Source organism: Haemaphysalis longicornis, unplaced genomic scaffold (genome assembly GCF_048455015.1).
Source record: "Haemaphysalis longicornis isolate Haplotype H1 unplaced genomic scaffold, Haemaphysalis longicornis Haplotype H1 scaffold_15, whole genome shotgun sequence".
Taxonomy (NCBI): domain Eukaryota; kingdom Metazoa; phylum Arthropoda; class Arachnida; order Ixodida; family Ixodidae; genus Haemaphysalis; species Haemaphysalis longicornis.
This window is the reverse complement of record NW_027526257.1, coordinates 10734452-10740451: the sequence shown is the minus strand read 5'-3', so window position 1 is coordinate 10740451 and position 6000 is coordinate 10734452.

Genomic DNA, 6000 nt, shown 5'->3' with positions numbered 1-6000 from the left:
CCATAACGAGTGCCGTATATTCGACGGACCTTGCCGCACAAACTCTAGCCGTCCAGCAGCTCGAGGCTGCTCTCGCCAGGCAGAAGCGGAGCGAGTCGCAGACGGGGGGAAAGGGACGAACTCCCGAGTACCTTTCGCGCACCGCTCACGCCGACGCCGGCGGGGCCTAGTCCCGAAGACGTCGTGAACGTGGGTGGGATGTGGAGGCTCTGCGCATCCCGACCTCCCACTCCCTGCTGGCCATAAATAAAGTCTTTCTCTCTCTCTCTCATCTTAAGCAGGGTCATAACGCCACTTAATGATATCAAAGGCACTTGTTTCCAGGAAACGCGAGAGTAATACAGTATACCTTCGTTTAGCATTGGACGGATGTAAATGTGTGCAGTATAGCTATTGAATTATGTAGTTAGAGGAAACTTTTGCTCTAATGCAAAGGCATAGCATTCTATATGTAATTAAGTGCTTTTTTTACAAAAAACTTTTCGCACATTTGAAAAACCCACAATACTGAGTTACAAAGGTTGCACTAATCTGTTATATAATAATAAAGTTTAATTTGTTTTTTTTTCTTATATAGTAAATTTTTTGTGTGTTTTAAAAATGTTTGCAAAATCTGTACCTGCAAATTTGTGAGTCGGCGCTGCTGCAGTGGCCACTGTGGCCCCTGCATGAAACCAATCTGCTTCACGTTCTCACAATAAGTTGTGTAGTGACTGTCCTGCAGACGCATCTTACCGCAAACGTATTGATGACTACACCATGCATCTGACCACTGCCCGCAGTGGTCAACATTTAGGCACACATTCTGTCCCTTCTGACCTCGCCACCGTGATGAGTTGGCGGAATTTTTCGGTATACCCGTCAGCTGAAAACCAGTTAATATTTCTTGCGGGGGCAATGAACTACTAAAACAATTACGAAAACACACAAACCGTTCCTACAACATACGGCTTTTACAATATTGAGTGATTGTAGGCTTTAACGCGCCGACGCAACGCAGGCGATGAGGAGCGCCGTAGTGGAGGTCTTCGGAATAATTTGGACCACCTGGGGATCTCTAACGTGAGATGAAATCTCGTACGCACGAAAATTTTAGCTTTTCGCTTCCATCACAAAAACGACCTCCGTGGGCGGGAATCGAACCCTCGTTCTCGTTCCCAGCAGCACATCGCTTTAGCCACGGCGCCACCGCGTAGGGTGCGTTTAAGGTATTAACAAATGGCGATGTGCCAGCCTGTTAGCAAAGCGGCAGCCTCCGATGTAGCCAATGGGTTTGGCAGAAAGGGTTGTGCGCATGCATTGGAGCATCGAGGTGCATAAGGTGAGCCTTGTGAGCGGCGATGATGATGTGTGCCGATCAGGCTGGCGAATGTGCGTCTGTGGCTGTTAACGACTCCGTGTTTCCACTCTCCAACTTGCGGTCGTCGCGAGAATCACCTTAACCAGGTCCAGTTGTGGACTTCCCCACGGCGCAGCAGGTATGTTTGCCGTCGTAACTGCGTGGTTGTCGTCATACCGCCGAAAGAAGACCCAAAGAGGATAAAGCGGACGTGCAAGTATCTCTAATGCGTCCCCATCGTTCTGATGGCGTAACTAAAGTACTGGTAAACCTGGATATAACGAAGTTTATAAAAATTTGCAGTTTTTGGTTGCATGCAGGTTTTTGTTACATGCAGGTCTCAAGTTAAGGCTCGCGGGAATGAAGTAGAAATAAAACTAGAATGCTTGACATCAGTGACGGTGAACTCACCCTTCAAGGATTCATTTCACAGTAAAGAACTGCGTGATTTCAGCTTGCTGCTTTCCCGCAAGCTTAGTCACTACACGGCAATATCAAGAAGCAACATTATATAGCCCCGTATTCACAAACGTAACTCAACTATCTCTTTTGCTTTTGACACTTTTCGATGACCTAACTCGGTTCAAGGGCGAAACTTGTGTTGAAAGGACACATTTTCGCACTCAAAATTGGTGAAAGGGTGCTCGCTCGGATGCGGCACCGGGCGGTGACCTTCTTCTTTCTCGCTCGCGGAGAGAGGATTTAAAAATTGTTTATCTAGGTTCAATTGGAATTGTTAAAATTAACGTTTTGTCTTGAAGAGACAAAGATTTACGTTTTCTGAAAATATATGATCCCCGACGGACCGACACCACTGAAAGCTGTGGAGACGCGCTAATACACGCGGTCAAGCAGGCCTAGCACCTAACCTATACCGCAATCATATGTGGGAACGCTGGGACGTTAGCGCTAATTTCGCGGGAAATTAGCGAAATTAATGCATTTCTCCAGCCGATTTTTCACAAAATGTGCAAAAAACAATGGCTCTTGAGCGTTGGGAATTCGTTACAGCCAGATTAACCATTGCGACGCCTTCATTACATAAAGTGGCAAACACATGGTTTTCAATGTGATTGGCAGTTGGGAATTGAAAAAAATTGGTTAAATCCAGGAATTCGTTACACACAGGTTGGTTACATCCACGTTTAACTGTACAGCACTGCATACTTTTACAGCTTCCCGCTAGAAGCAGAAGAAGCGCCTCGCATGGCCCTATGGACTTGGAACCTCCGGATTTGAAAAAAAGTGACGCCTACCAGTTAGGTTGCCCAAAGCACGTCACTCGAAACGAAACGGCCTTCCAGTTCAGCATCTACTTGCCTTTTCATTGTGATGGAATCTTATTGCAAGCTTGCGGTCTAATTTCTGTGGGCGCGCTCCCCCGTGTGTTCTGATCGGACATGTACCTGCCTATTTTATCCATCTACAAGGTTTTAAAAAATATCTGTTAGGTGCTAGTATTGTCAGCATACATGCTTGAAATGAAGCCTTCATTTCATCTAGCTCAGAACATTTTTTTACTTCGCGCTTGAAGCAGTCACTTAAATTAGGATCTGCGGGGCCGCCCCGCACGCAGGCCGACGTACGTGATGCTAAAGTAAACGAATGCCGTAACTCACGCAGGTTGGGCAGCTCCAAGCCGGGAGCGCATGACGTTATATTATTGGCCTACACTGAGTCGCATCTCTGTTCGCTCTCATCGCAGGTGTGATTCTAGTTAAATCGTTTCCCGGAAGTACGTTGTGCAAGTCCCAAACGCGTGCAGTGATCCGCGCGCCTGTTAACCAGTTAGCACTACTTTGTACTTATTACGCGATAGCTTTATTAGGCTCATTGTTCGATTCCCCCGTGGCTGCTAGCCGTCCGCTACCAGCCGTGCTCGCCAGGCGTCCTCAGAAATACCCCACAGCTTCCATCCGGAAGCTACGGCTGAGGCAGCCAGAATAGAGGGATCCGCTAAACCCGTAATGTAGCGCAACGGCAATGAAGTTTGAAAAACGTCGGATAAGAAAGAAAAGACGCGTTTTTACATGGGCCGCGCCTGCGCGGTGAAGTTTGTTCTATGCCCAGTTGGTGGTAACATGCCCGGCAGACACGTTCTTCAGCCGTGCCCGCAACTTCTCACCCAAGCGAGTTTCCACCAGAAGATCAAATATATAAACTTCCCGTTATTCATGCTTCTACGCTAAGGGTTACGAGGCATGGCTACCTGCCTACTGCTACGAAGCATGTCATTGTGGAAGCCACCGGAAGAATTTTGATTACTTTTAGATCTTTATTGTGCGCCGAAATCTCCACACACTGGCGTTTTGTTTTCTGCTTCCATTAGAAAAACTGACGTCCGCGGCGGGGAACTGAACCAGCGGCCTTGGGCCCAGCAACGCCTTACCCACTGAGCCACCGTTTTTTTTTATTGCCGGTCTTCAATATAACACAAGTCATTCAACACACCACGTTCAACAAACCCGTCACACACAAAAAGTAACCAGACATGACTCCGACTTCGCTTTGTCATTGGTTCCTTACTTAATATCAGTCAGTGTTTCAACAAAATGCAACCACGCAGGAACTGGCTGTAGCGTTCTTTGACCATCAACAAATTGTGTAAGGCTTTCTCGCAGTAACTGCCGCGCGGGCGAGCGTCCGCGTCGCCATGGAGCCAGGCCATGCGCGCACGCCAGATGCTACGGAGGCCGAAAAGCATCACTAAGGCGGAAGGGACCCCTTCTTTATTGTGTGTGCATAGATACCAGATACCATGTGAATTAAGCGGAAAGTCTTTTTGTAGTGTTCTTTGCATCACATCCCAAAAGTGTACCGCCGTCCAACAGTGTATGAAAACGTGTGGTATGTTCTCTGATTGTTTGCAAAAATGGGCAGTCTGTACCCCATGGTGTCTCCATTCCCTTTTCTTTTAACCATGTTGTCACTGTTAGTGTCCATGAATGAAGGGTTAAGGAAAAGGACTTTACCCCCGATGACACAGGCATCTTTTTCACTCTCTTAAGTTCGTTCTATCGGGACCCTTCACTGTACAGTCCTCTGCAGCGCGGTACAGAAAACAGACTATCACACACATCCTTGTACATTTTTTTCGGCGACACTGCACTCAACTACTGCATAGAAAAACGAGTTGATAGAAAGCATACCTACATTACAACCTCTTTAAAAAAGCCCAGAATCCTCCCCTGCATTTACACACTTGATACAACAAATTCCGGTAACGCGTGAGACAGCCGCACTTGGCAAACTGTCCACAAAAAGGGGTCACTCGTATCTCAAAGAAAGAGAAATCTGCTAACTAAATCCACTGAACCACCGTGCTGCGTTTTCAAGCGGACTTGTGCCGATACCCAGAGGGGGTGACCTAACAAAACAAAGCACAAAGGATTAACGCCGGTCTCTCAGAAATCAAGGTAAGCGTAGATTATCAGCGAAAAATAGCTAAAATAAAGGCCGCCATATACGGTCTAATCACATGTTTTCAACACACTTTTCTAATGTTTTCACTGATTTCTCTCCGCTGGAAGCTTGGTGTGGTAAACAGTGGCGCCACGCCGCCAAGGTAAAAATCACCCTAAAATACGTACAAATATCCTCCCATACAACAGCCACGTAAGTATCGCCGGTAGGGTTCTAGACAAGCGGGTAGTTCCCGATTCACAATCGGCAAAAACAGAAAATCTTTATTCGAATATTTCCACAAGCAAAACGTCCAAACACAAAAGAACAACAAACTAATCATGACCAGAACATTGCAGAGCCCGCCGTACGACAATTTTGCCCGAAGCGAAAAAAGTGAAGAAACCTCCATCATTAGGACTGCATATAAGTCAGTTCCCAACCTCGCAATTTTGATCTTGAGACGAACTAACAAAAGGTGGACAACCAGGGTAACAAAATGACAAATCATAGACGGGTCTAGAGGTAGGGGACGGCCATTCACTCGATGGAGAGATGAAATAACAGTATTCAGAGCAAAGAATGTGCTGAAGAAGAGACAGGACAACAGCGGGTGAAGGTCGATAGGAGAGGTATTCAAGCTGCAGTCGTCAAAATGGAGGAATTGGTGATAACGACGATGTATGGGTCGTCAACCTATGCCTTCTAACACATTTAAAGAAACCGGGAAAACAATGCACTCTCCTAGCACAAAGGAAGCGGATGTAAAAACAAATTTGGAGGGCCATGATGCCCACTTTGAAAAGGAACAGGCACCCCAAACGGAAAAGAAAATACATTCACCCCCTCCCCTTTAAATAAAACCACTGCTCGTCATGATAGATATGGCACCGATCCAGCGACCACGCATCGAAACTCTCCTTTACCGAAAATATGTATACAATCGTAACAAAAAAAGGGCGGCATGGCAGGCTCAAGTTAATTCGGGGAAAGTTTCAATATCATGAGACACAGTATACACTGACTCCGGGATGTACGAAAGCATGAGGACCCAATTGTCGTAGTTGACTACTCTGACAATCATTGTGACTACATGACCCTCCAACATACATGAACAAATAACTGAAAGTTGGAGACATCCTCTGGGCTATCCCAATAGCAGAAGTATCAAATAAAAGTATATCATCCGTGCCGACACACAAGGAGAATATACAGGTTTATGGAAGCAGAATACCAAGCGCTTCGGTCAGATATCGCGA